The sequence below is a fragment of the Elephas maximus genome, chromosome 13 (assembly GCF_024166365.1).
Source record: "Elephas maximus indicus isolate mEleMax1 chromosome 13, mEleMax1 primary haplotype, whole genome shotgun sequence".
In the NCBI taxonomy this organism is placed as follows: domain Eukaryota; kingdom Metazoa; phylum Chordata; class Mammalia; order Proboscidea; family Elephantidae; genus Elephas; species Elephas maximus.
Window position 1 is genome coordinate 84581143 of NC_064831.1, and position 12922 is coordinate 84594064.

Sequence of the window (12922 nt, forward strand, 5' to 3'; positions counted from 1 at the left end):
GCTGTATACATCGAGGTTGCACACGTGCGTACAAAGAGCATGGGGAAGTGGCGAGCGACTTATTAGAAAGCTTTGACTACCTTGGTGGTGGATTTTGGTGACAGCAAATGTTTTCTTTATACCGTTTGGATGTTTAATTGTTTCTGTTTATGATTGCTATTTATTTCCTACAGTATTTGAATCCCACTGCTTTTACTCAGCCGTTGTAATTTTCTGCACTTTTTCGCACTCTAATACTCCAGTAATTATAACATCATCCACAGTGTCTCTTCAGGTTTGTAAATTCTTATTCTGGAATCATGATTGATTCGCTCAAAGGAGAGATTGGATGATCTCCAGTTAGGGATGACAGTATCACCTAAGGGATGAGCACAAACTTCGTGGTCAGAAGGAAGCTTTGTGGTCAGAAGGTCAGATGGCTTTAATCCAGTATACCTATAAAAGATGTGTTATGCTTGGGAAAGGTCAGCGTATGTAATACAAGATTTAGCAAAGCTGGGATTATGAGACCAATTAGGAGTCTTCTATTGGAAGATCAGACATGTGCTTCTTTCTTCTTCCAAAGACAAAATCCATTAGATAGCATCGATACATAATTAAAAAATAGCCTGTAACATTTTGATCTCCTAACTTCACTAATGTCCATGGTGAAATGATCAGTCTGGCCAGGGCTATTGACAGAAATGATTTCAAATGTATCCTTAGGAAAGGACTTCTAAGTGCCAAGTTTGGTATTTTGGAGACCCAAAGACAGAAATAGGATTATAAGATCTCTTTAGGTTTGTTACTGTGTCTGGTAGAGAGATGGTTTTCTTCTGTACTACTGAGATCTTTGGTATTAAGAACCATTTATTTTTCCAAAACCTGCTGCCGTTAAGTCAATTATGACTTATAGTGAGCCTATAGGATGGAGTAGAACTGCCCCATAAGGTTTTCTAGGCTGTAATCTTTTATGGGAGCAGACTGCCAGGTATTTTCTCCTGCAGACGTGCTGGTGGGTTCGAACTGCTAGCCTTTTGCTTAGTAGCTGAGCACTTAACCACTGTGCCATCAGGGCTCTTTCATTTGTATGTAATTGGCTAAAAAATGAACTGTTTTTTTATTTTTGGCAGTTTATTTTTCTCAGTACTTATCACTATCTGACATAAATATTGTAATAATTTATTTATGCTTGTCTTTTTTTTTTTTTCCCTGAATAGTGATAAATTCCATTTAGATAAGGAGCTTCAGAAATACACCTGTAACCCAACAAAGCTAGATTTATTAACAGGCTGCAGCAAGGGAGAACATATGAGGGGGATTTGGGGGAATTTTGGTAAGAGGGAACAGAGGGGGCATTAGGTTTGTGCTATAAGATTTTAAGGAAGGACCGGGGAAGCAGCGATCACCTCGGGATTGGGTGCTGTTGTGAAGCCTGGTCAGTTTAGTAATTGGAAAAATTAAAAAAAAAAACCTATTGCTGTCGAGTCGATTCCAACTCCTAGCAACCCTGGCAGACAGAGTAGAACTGCCCCATAGAGTTTCCAAGGAGTGCCTGGTGGAAACTGCTGACCTTTTGGTTAGCAGCCAGAGCTCTTAACCACTATACCACCAGGGTTTCCTTAGCAACTGGGTATCTCAGTAATCTTTGTTTAGGAGGCAACAGGAATGAAGCAGGGCTGGGAAAATTGTTGGTACAAAAGAAATAATAATTTAAACATAAGGGGTCATTATGTTGTTTGGAAAAAGCATGAAGTGACATTGGGGGAAATGCTTTCTATTTACTTTGTCACTGGACCTGTCTGTTTCTATTGTTAGTTAGGTGCCATTGAGTTGGTTCTGACTCATAGCAGCCCTGTGTACCACAGAATGAAATACTACCGGATCCTGCACCATACTCACAATTGTTATGCTTGAGCCCATTGTTGTAGCCACTGCGTCTGTCCATCTCATTAAGGGTCTTCCTCTCTTTGGCTGACCATTACCAAACATGATGCCCTTCTCCAGGGATTAGTTCCTCCCAATAACATGTCCAAAGTATGTGAGACAAAGTCGAGCCATCCTTGCTTCTAAGAAGAATTCTGACTGTACTTCCTCCAAGACAGATTTGTTCTTTCTTCTGGCAGTCCATAGTATATTCAATATTCTTTGCCAAAACTATTATTCAGAGGCATCAATTCTTCTTCAGTTTTCCTTATTCACTGTTCAGCTTTCACATGCCTGTGAGGCAATTGAAAATACCATGGCTTGGGTCAGAAACAGTTTAGTCTTCAAGGTGACATCTTTGCTTTTTAACACTTTAAAGAGATCTCTTGCAGCAGATTTTCCCAATGCAGTGTGTTGCTTGATTTCTCAACTGCTGCTTCCATGGGCGTTGATTATAGATCCAAGAAAATGAAATCCTTGACAACTTCACTGTTTTCTCCATTTATCATAATGTTGTTTATTGGTCCAGTTGTGAGGATTTTTGTTTCTTTATATTGACGTGTAATCCATACTGAAGGCTGTGGTCTTTGATCTTCATCAGTAAGCGCTTCAAGTCCTCTTCACTTTTAGCAAGCAAGGCTGTGTTATCTGCATAATGCAGGTTGTTAATGAGTATTCCTCCAATCCTGATGCTCTATTCTTCTTCATGTAGTCCAGCTTCTTGGATTATGTGTTTAGCATATAGATTGAGTAATGGTGAAAGGCTACAACCTTGACACACACCTTTACTGACTTTAAACCACACAGTATCTTGTTCTGTTTGAGTGACTGCCTCTAGATCTATGTACAGGCTCCTCATGAGCACAATTAAGTATTCTGGAATTCCCATTCCTCCCAATGTTATCCATAATTTGTTATGGTTCAGACAGTTGAATGCCTTTGCGTAGCCAACAAGACAAAGGCAAACATCTTTCTGGTATTCTCTGCTTTCAGCCAAGATCCATGTGACATCAGCAATGATGTCCTCTTTGGAATCTGGCTGGAATTTCTGGCATTTCCTTGAGGTACTGCTGCAGCCCCTTTTGAGTGATCTTCAGTAAAATTTTACTTGTGTGTGATATTAGTGATATTGCTTGATAATTTCTGCATTCTGTTGGATCACCTTTCTTTGGAATGGGCACAAATACGAATGTCTTCCAGCTGGTTGGTCAAGTAGCTCTCTCTCAAATTTCTTGGCAGGGACGAGTGAGCACCTCCAGCACAGCATCCGTTTGTTGAAACATCTCAATTGGTATTCTGCCAATTTCTGGGGCTTTGTTTTCACCGGTGCCTTTGGAGTAGCTTGGACATTTTCCTTCAGTACCATTGATTCCAGATCATATGCTACCTCCTGAAATGGTTGAACATTGACCAATTAATTCTTTTGGTGCAATGTCTGTGTATTCTTTCTGTCTCCTTCTGATGTTTCCTGTGTTATTCAATATTTCCCCATAGAATCTTTCAATATTGTAAGTCGAGGCTTGAATTTTTTCATTTCTTTCAGCTTGAGAGATGCTGAGCGTGTTCTTCCCTTTTGGTGTTCTAACTCCATGTCTTTGTACATTTCATTATAATACTTTACGTTGTTTTTCTGAGTTGCCCTTTGAAATCTGTTCAGCTCTTTTCATTATTTCTTCCTTTTGCTTTAGCTATTCTACATTGAAGAGCAAGTTTCAGTGTCTCTTCTGACATCCATTTTGGTCTTTCCTTTCTTTCTAATGGCCTTTTGCTTTCTTCATGTATGATGTCCTTGGTGTCATCTCACAACTCCTCTGGTCTTCGGTCATTAGTGTTCAGTGTGTCAAATCTATTCTTGAGATGGTCTCAAAATTCAGGTGGGATATACTCAAGGTCATGCTTTGGCTCTGGTGGGCTTGTTCTAATTTTCTTCAGCTTCAAGTTGAACTTGCATATGACCAATTGATGGTCTGTTCTGCAGCCGGCCCCTTGTTCTCACTGATGATATTGAGCTTTTCCATCGTCTCCTTCTGCAGATGTAGCCGATTTGATTCCCGTGTATTCTATCTGGTGATGTCCACGTGTATAGTTACCGTTTATGTTGTTGACAAAAGGTATTTGCAATGAAGAAGTCATTGGTGTTGCGAAATTCTGTCATGTGATCTCCAGCGTCATTTCTATCACCAAGTCCATATTTTCCAATTAACATGCCTCCTTCTGTATTTCCAACTTTTACATTCCTATCATCACTAATTATCAGTGCGTCTTGATTGCATGTTTGATCAATTTCAGACTGCAGAAGTTGGTAAAATCTTCAGTTTCTCCGATTTTGGCCTTAGTGGCTGGTGCTTAAATTTGAATAACGGTCAGGATAGATCTTGAAATTTTCTTTTTGATGATGAATGCAATCCATTCCTCTTCAGTTTGTTATCTGTTTGATTAGTACATCACAACCTGATTTTTAGCAGGAATGACTTTATTTTACCAGATGTTTTGTGAAAACTTTGTCTCTTACTCACAACCACATGCCTGATGCATTTACCATCACCATCACCAGTTGCTGCTGAAGTCACTTCCAACTCCTGGTGACCCTATGCCTGTTAGAATAGAACTGTGCCCCATAGAGCTTCAGTGGCTAATTTTTGGGAAGTAGATTGCCAGGCTTTTCTTCTGTGGCACCTCTGGGTAACCTCAAACCTCCAACCTTTCAGTTAGCAGCAAGTATGTGAACCGTTTACACCCCCCAGGGACTCCTAGTTTGTGATTGATTGAGCTAAATTCAACCTTATCTCCTATAGAGTTTGCACCTGCTACACTTTTTTACAGTGGGGGCTACTAATGATGATGACCTAGGAGCACTACAAAGACCATTGCTTTGTGTTCTTGAAAACATCGAAATTAAAGAGTATTTATTGTCATTTTGACATCATGGACCTTTCAGTGTACCTCAGATCGCCTGAGAATTGTTAATCCTGTGCATTTTCATGATGTCCCAGTAAATGAAGGCTTCAGTTAACCAAAATTGTTCAACCCCTCATTATGGCAGATGGATCTATTTCCATGTTTTGAGTTTGAATTTTTGCTCTAATTATGGGCGACTCCTCTCTCAAAGGAGATGCAAATTTTTCTTCCTACCTCTGCCTCATCACCTGGGTCCATGGAAAGGCATCTGTGTGTACCGTTGAAAATGCAAATCACATATAATGTGCTGGAGGAAGCAAAAGGAAGTAGCGTGTAGTGTACTTTGTTAATGTCAGTAAACTAGAGACAAATGAGATCATTTGTTGAAATTAAGGCTTAATGCCTTTCCCCAGGAGAAACACTCTTTAGCACAGGTGATAGCGATGTTTACCAAAAACCCTATTTAAATGATACTTGTATTTTTTTTTTTTCCAACTAGCATTGTGCCTATTTAAGCCGTCTGGTTTGCGTTATGTAGGTTACCTGATCCTTCTGAAAGAAGAGCGACGATTCCAAAAATAATCATTGCCTATAGGGGAAAACACAATTATTTTTCTCGGAATTGGAGTTCTTTTTCAGCAGATTAAAAGATTTAAATATTTAGGTGCTCTAGAAATGTTCTTTCCATGTTCTTTTGATCACATCCCTTATCATCAAACACATTAAATAAATCTAAATGAAGGTTGTCTTAGTTATCTAGCGCTGCTGTAACAGAAATACCACCAGTGGATGGCTTTAACAAAGAGAAATTTATTTTCTCACAGTTTTAGGTGGCAAGAAGTCCAAATTCAGGGCACCAGTTCCAGGAGAAGGCCTCTTTTTGTCGCGGACTCCAGGTCCGAAGGACTCACTCTGCTCTTGGCTCTTCTTATTTGGTGGTAATGAGGTCCCTCTCCTCTTTGTTCGCTTTTCTCTTTTATATCTCGATAGAGATTGACTCAAGATACAACCTTATCTTGTAGAATGAGTCCTGCCTTATTAACATAACTGCCTCTCATTCCCCCTGTTAACATCATAGAGGTTAGGATTTGCAACACAGAAGATAATCATATCAGATCATAAAATGGTGGACAGCCACATAATACTGGCAATCATGGCCTAGCAAGTTGACTCATATTTTGGAGGGACCACAATTCAATCCATAACAAAGATTCGCACTTTTTCTTCCCATACCTGGTGACTGTCCTGTAAACTCCCTGAGCATGCCTACCATACTCTGGAGGACCACCCCAACCTAGAGCAAGTCCTGGGTTTGCAGGACCTGAGTAACAGTGCACCACTACGTGGTACTCAAAATGCGCATAGCTAATTGAACTCTGAATTCCTCATCTTCAGAGAGAACACATTAAAGTGTGCAGCATTGTGCTTCCTACAGGGTGGTGGTCAGGAAGTGGCAGTTGATTTTCCACATCGATTTCTGCTGCTGCACAGCTGTTACTACTGGTTCATAATTCTCTTATCCAAAATATAAAAATTCAAACACTTCTGAAAACAGGGTTTTTTTTTTTTTTTTTTAACTTGTTGTCAACAAACTTTGATCTAAACTTTTACAAAACTATTTTTGGTCTATCTGTCCCATTTACTGTGAATCTTGAATTTGTTTGATTATGGAATACTGTTCCAGGCACCATTCAGTGTGTTATATATGATGCTATCCTTCTAAAATCCTAAATTCTACAACAAATCTAACCCAAGGTTTGCATACATAGGATGGTAGACCTGAGCTACTGTTACTTCTTTGAAGCCTGGATTATGTTGTTCAGTAGGTTTTTGCCATTAAGACCATTTTCTAAAGGATGCCACGTTTGTGGGTCATGCTCTGGTTGCGCAGTGGTTAAGCACTTGGCTGCTAATGGAAACTTTAGAGGGTCCCACCCTTGCTGATAATTTGCATTTTGAATTATACTGAATTCGATATACTGAGAGTCTACATTTTAACAAGATCCTCAGGTAATTCTTCTATATAATAAATTTTGAGAATCACTGCTGCGCTAGTGATTCTCAGCATGTTACCATGAATCGCGGGTTCGAGCTGCCTGCCGCAGAGCCAATACTGAGACCGGAGGAGGTAAGCAGTAAGAAGGCTTTATTGAATACCGGTATTCAAGAGACAGAGGGGTTTAAATTTCTCCCAAATTCTGTCTGCCCTAAAGGGTTGTTGGGAGGGTTTATACGGGAAAGATCAGGGTTACCTAATGTTTTGAGCATGTAGTCCAGAGGTGGTCTTATACATCACAAAACAACTCCAAAAACTCTTTATTAAACTAAAGGTAAACATGTCAGGCACCGGGACTCTAATCAGTATATTTACTACAGGCTGAAAAACTCTCATAAGAATCTCTCTGCTAGTGGGGCTGTTTTGCCAAGTCCACTGTGGCTGAGATAGGGAGCAAGAAAGAAAACCTTCTTGTCGGTTTGCAGGCTGAAGGCCATTTCTCAAGAGAACAAAGAAAGAAGAAGAGACACCAAGGCCACAGGAGCTGAGATAGCTCCACACCCCTTTGGAAGAGACTGGTGCAGCTGGTGCAATTAAAAAAATGTTTAGAGATTACTTAGAGCATCACTACGGTGTTAGTCATGTCAAGCTCTCAATCGCCTCTTTCGAATAGGGGAAAATATGTTGTAAGGTATTAGGGTGTTTGTTAGGTTTAAGAGTGGAACAGAGCCTGCATCATTTTCCAAGGACTAGAGATTAATCACAGTTTATACAGCTATATTAAACCCATCAAACCCAGTGCCCTCGATTCGATTCCAACTCATAGCTACCCTATAGGATGGAGTAGAACTGCCCCATAGAGTTTCCAAGGAGTGCCTGGAGGATTTGAACTGCGACCCTTTGTTTAGCAGCCGTAGCACTTAACCACTACTCCACCAGGGTTTCCCAGCTGTATTAAAACAAATGAGAAAATATATTCTCCCTAATATTAAAATTTATTTAATATTAAAATACTAAAGAAAAAGCATTTTCACTACTTCAAGCAGAGGTTCAAATTGGAACAAACTTGTTCAAAGCCCTGGCTTGAACCCACTGGCAGCTATGTGGGTGCCAGCTAAACTAACGTTTTGAAAGGTGTGGCAGTCTGCATCCATAAAGACTACAGCCGTGGAAACTCTATGGGGCAGTTCTACTCTGTCCTATAACATTTTGAAAGGTGTGGCAGTCTGCATCCATAAAGACTACAGCCATGGAAACTCTATGGGGCAGTTCTACTCTGTCCTATAGGGCCGCTATAAGTCAGAGTCAACTTGACAGCCATGTGTTTGGCTATTTGCCAAGGGTTACTCAGCTCTATCCTATAGAAAACAGCGTCTCTGTCTTGATTTGGTCTCTTGTACCAATATTCTCATTTATACCTTGATTATGATTGGACGGGGCAATAGTAATGGCTGTAGTCTAACCCTGATATAAAAAAAACAAAACGAAAACCTGTTGCCTTCAAGTTGATTCTGACTCATGGCAGCCCCACATGTTACAGAGTAGAACTGCTCCATTGGGTTTCCTTGCTCTAATCTTTACAGAAGCAGATTTCCAGGCCTTTCTTATGTGTGCCACTGGATGGGATCAGACTGCCAACTTTTAGGTTACCAGCCCATCACAAACTGCTTGTGTCATCCAAGGACCTATACACTCCTCCCTGCCAGGTAATTGCCGTTTCCAGCTTCCACACACGTGGCGAGGAGCCTTCTGACCTCTGACTGCCCTGTTCTTTACCTCTCTCAACCCCCCACCCCCACTTCAGCTATTCATCTACAGAGTCATTTGCTTCATTGCAGGGATACACAAAAAGACTCAGCCTCCGCCATTGAGTCCTCCTAGAGTCCTCCTTCCTCCTTCATCGTCTCTGTTTTCTCCATCCACAGAACCTTGATTTCTTCTTCCTGGGAATTGTGGTCACTAAGCAGCTCTTTCTACCCCTTGGAGACAATAAGGCTGTACAAAAGTTTCTGTCCACCTCACAGTCCAGTGGGACTTCCTTCAGTGTGGTGTATCCCATTCCAGATTGCCCTTCCCCATCTTTGTCATTTCTTCCCCAGGCTGCAGACACCTGCTGAGACTCAGCCCATTCAGTGTCCCTGCTGTTGAGCTATGGCATTATCTCTTGATCATAGGGTGCAGCCCTTTTTAACAGATGGGCATGCTGTCTGGAGTGACGGTTCCATACTTCTTTTTTTCTACTCACCTCTCATCTTCTCTCATCACTCCTTGCAGTTGGAATGGCTGGTTTACAAATTGTGTTATTGTTAGTTGCTGTCCAATTGACTCTGACTCCTGGTGACCTTATGTACAACAGAATGAAACATTGCCCAGTTCTGTACAATCTTCTCGTCCAGCACTATATCAACACTATTTTTGTGATCCGTAAAGTTTTCATTGGCTGATTTTCATAAGTTGATCACCAGGCCTTTCTTCCTTGCCTGTCTTAGTCTGGAAGTTCCACTGAAACCTGTCCACCATGGGTGACCCTGCTGGTATTTGAAGTACTGGCCATGTAACTTCCAACATTATAGCAACATGCAAGCCACCACAGTACAACAAACTGACAGATCGGTGGTGGTAAAGATTGTGACCAGATAATAAATGGAGTTTTAAACGCCACATTAAGGACTTTTTCCTACATGCAGGGGCAGGAGCCATTAATGGTGATTTTATCCCACTTTGGAGAAACCACTGTCCTGGTGGTATTGAAGAAAGACTGTAGGGGAGAGAGGGAGTTGGGATAAACTCTCACACACTGCTGTTGTTGTTAGGTGCTGTGATTTGGTTCTGACTCATAGGACCCCACGTATAACAGAGTGAAATGTTGCTTGGTTCTGTGCCATCCTCACAATTGTTGCTATGTTTGAGCCCATTCTTGTAGCCGCCATGTCAGTCTGTCCCACTGAGGGTTTTGCACTTTTTCACTGACCCTCTCCTATACCAAGCATGGTGTCTTTCTCCAGGGATTAGTCCCTTCTGATAACATGTCCAAAGTACATGAGACAAAGTCTTGCCACCCTTGCTTCTAATGAGCATTCTGACTGTACTTCTTCCAAGACAGATTTGTTCATTCTTCTGGCAGTCCATGTTATATTCAATATTCTTCACCAACACCATAATTCAGAAGTATCAATTCTTCTTCAGTCTTCCTTATTCATTGTTCAACTTTCACAAGCATAGGAGGCAATTGAAAATACCATGGCTTGGGTCAGGTCCTCAAAGTGACATCTTTGCTTTTGAAGTCTTTTGCAGTAGATTTCCCCAATGCAATATGTCGTTTGATTTCTTGACTCCTGCTGTCATGGGTGTTGATTAATAACCCTTTATTTTATTTCATTTTCAAAATGTTGGTTTAATTGGTTGCTTTACCATTTGATCAGTCAGATAGCCTGGCAGAGTAGAAAATACACGGACTCTGTGTTGGCAACCACAGGGTTTAATAACAACCCAGACACCAAAATGTATCTGATGACCCGGGGCAAGTCACTTAATTTTTCCAACATTAGTTCCTTCATATGTAAAGTAGGCATGAGAACCATCCTGCAGGATTTATCTGCGTGTTATGTAAATTATGTGACGTGTAACTGAGTACCTGGAACATAGTGAAAAACAAGACAAAAAAATAATTGCCATTGAGTCTAACTTATGGCTACCCCATGTGTTTCAGAATAGAACCATGGTCCACAGGGTTTTTCAGCAGCTGATTTTTTGGCAGTAGATTGCCAGGACTTTCTTTCCTGGCACATCTGGGTGGACTTGAACTGTCAACCCTCTGATTAGTAACTGAGCATTAACTTTGCACCACCCAGGGATAGAGTACATACTCGGTAAATGTTGCTATTTTATTTCCCCACACCATGACCTATTTGCTCTGAGATATGACCTTGTGAACTCTAGGTATGTGGAACTGATGCTTTTGAAATTCCAAATAGGGTCACCATTAATGGACACAGACAATGTTAGTTAGACCATGTTAATAAAAGAAATCAGTTCAGTTTCCTGCTTGGCTGGTATTTACAAAAGTTTGTAATGAATTCATGCCATACATTAAAACTCCTGAAAAAATAAAGTGTTTCCCATAATACATCACTGTCATGGATTGAATTGTGTCTCCCAAAAATATGTGTCTACTTAGTTAGGCCGTGATCCCAGTATTGTGTGGTTGTCCTCCATTTTGTGATTGTAATTTTATGTTAAAGGGAATTAGGGTGGGATAGTAACACCCTTACCCAGGTCACATCCTTGATCCATTGTAAGGGGAGTTTCCCTTGAGTGTGGTCTGTACCACCTTTTATCTTATAAGAGATAAAAGGAAAGGGAAGCAAGCAGAGAGTGGGCACCTAATATCAAACCCAGCAGAGAAGTAGAGAGTTCGTGGAAGGAGTGGCTGGTGTCAGAACTGGTTAAAAGGTTGGAGAGAGGAGGTATGTCTGACCTGCATCTCTTAGCAATCAGCCTTGGACTGTTTTTTTTTTAATTCTCCTTCCCCCTCCTGCACCATTTTTACAAGGACTTTTGAAAAACATTGTACTTTCTTATGTATCTAAGTTAGTCTAATTAGATAAAACTCTAATAACTTTGGGAGAACTAATAAGTCAATGTTTATTTCCTTTGCCTCTAATTATTGCCATTATACAGTTTCTTCGAGCAATATAATATACTGTGTCCTTTCATTTGAGGTAATCTAGCTTATTTTGAATGATTAAAAGTGAATTATACTTAAAAGGCTTTCAGTTGCAGTCACACAAAATAGTGTTATTAAATTCCAATAAGTGAAACTTCATAATATTATTATACAGTTATTATTAATTACAATATTTCATGATATGTTTAATATGTATAATGTTTGCTAACTCTCATTTGACAAATTGTTTGAAAATGACAGTTTAATTTGTGTGTGTGTGTGTGTGCATGTCTCTGTGTGTGTGTGTGTGTGTGTGTGTGTGTGTTTCCTATCCTGTTTTTTAGCAACTTAAGGTGAACTGTGTCTTTGGGTGGGATGACAGAGACCCTGCTGAAACTATATTGACCTAGGATCATCTATCAGGATAAATGGTCTATTAACTCACTCTTAATTTCAACTGAGATTGTGAAGGCAATTCAACGATGACTATAAGATTTGTTAAAGTCATAGCTGTGGCATTTGATGTTGAATTTAGTATGTATTTAAAGTATCTATTGCTTCTCAATGCATATTATAAAAAGTTTGTATTATTTTAGTTGCAAAACTAATTGGGCATATAATTCCTCTACGGAAAAAACTAGTTTTTTTCGTTTGCTTTTTTTCTTACAGTAGAAAGTAGACTCTTAAAGATTTAACTTTGTGTCCATTAAGATGTTTATTAAGCAGTTCAGGGCACATTATGTACTTCGGTTTTTGGCTCAATACTGACTGGACAAAGTGTCTATCAAAAGCAATAGAGAGAGACTGAAAACATCTAGAGGCCATTTATGCTTTGAATTGTGGGTTGAGCACTGTAAAACGATTATTTCATAGCAGCTGAATTTGGTAGATGTGAGAGTACACCCAAACGTTCCTTTTACCTGGAAGGCCTGGATTTTGCACCTGGTGCTCTTAGGTGGTACTAACACTTGAGCCCCCTTAGATGTTTGCCACCTCCCCTTCGTCATGGCCTCTACCTCCACTTGAGCAAATGAATCACCCTTATCTACTCCCTAATGTCCAGCAGTTAGCTTCTCCATCCCTTCATACTTCATGAACTGGGAGGTGTTACAGTGTAGTAATTAAGAAGGCTGGCCATGCAACACACAATACAGGGGAAGTCAGCACAACTGGGCTAAACCACAAGCTAAGAAGTTTCCTGAATGCAACCAAACACTTTGAGGGACCGGGTAGCAGGGGCAGGGGCCTGGGGGCCACGGTTTCAGGGGACATTTAGGTCAAATGGTATAACAAAGTATATTAAGAAAACATTCTGGAGGTGGGGCCAAGATGGCTGACTAGGTAGAAGCTACCTCGGATCCCTCTTGCAACAAAGACTCAGAAAAACAAGTGAATTGATCACATACATGACAATCTATGAACCCTGACCATCAAACACAGATCTAAAGAGTTGACCT

The 12922-nt window shown here is 40.4% G+C and overlaps 1 protein-coding gene across 7 annotated transcripts in view; it reads left to right on the top strand.

The window, feature by feature from the left end:
• The window catches only part of MCTP2 (multiple C2 and transmembrane domain containing 2), a 310773-nt gene that overhangs the window by 27204 nt on the left and 270647 nt on the right, over positions 1-12922 (top strand). The window contains exon 1 of one of the 7 annotated variants that reach the window (XM_049852811.1): positions 8377-8505. The exons of the other annotated variants lie outside the window; for them this stretch is intronic. The gene's annotated coding sequence lies outside the window, so the exon portion shown is untranslated. Of the gene's footprint in view, positions 1-8376; positions 8506-12922 lie in introns of those variants that run through there. 7 annotated transcript variants of the gene reach the window in all.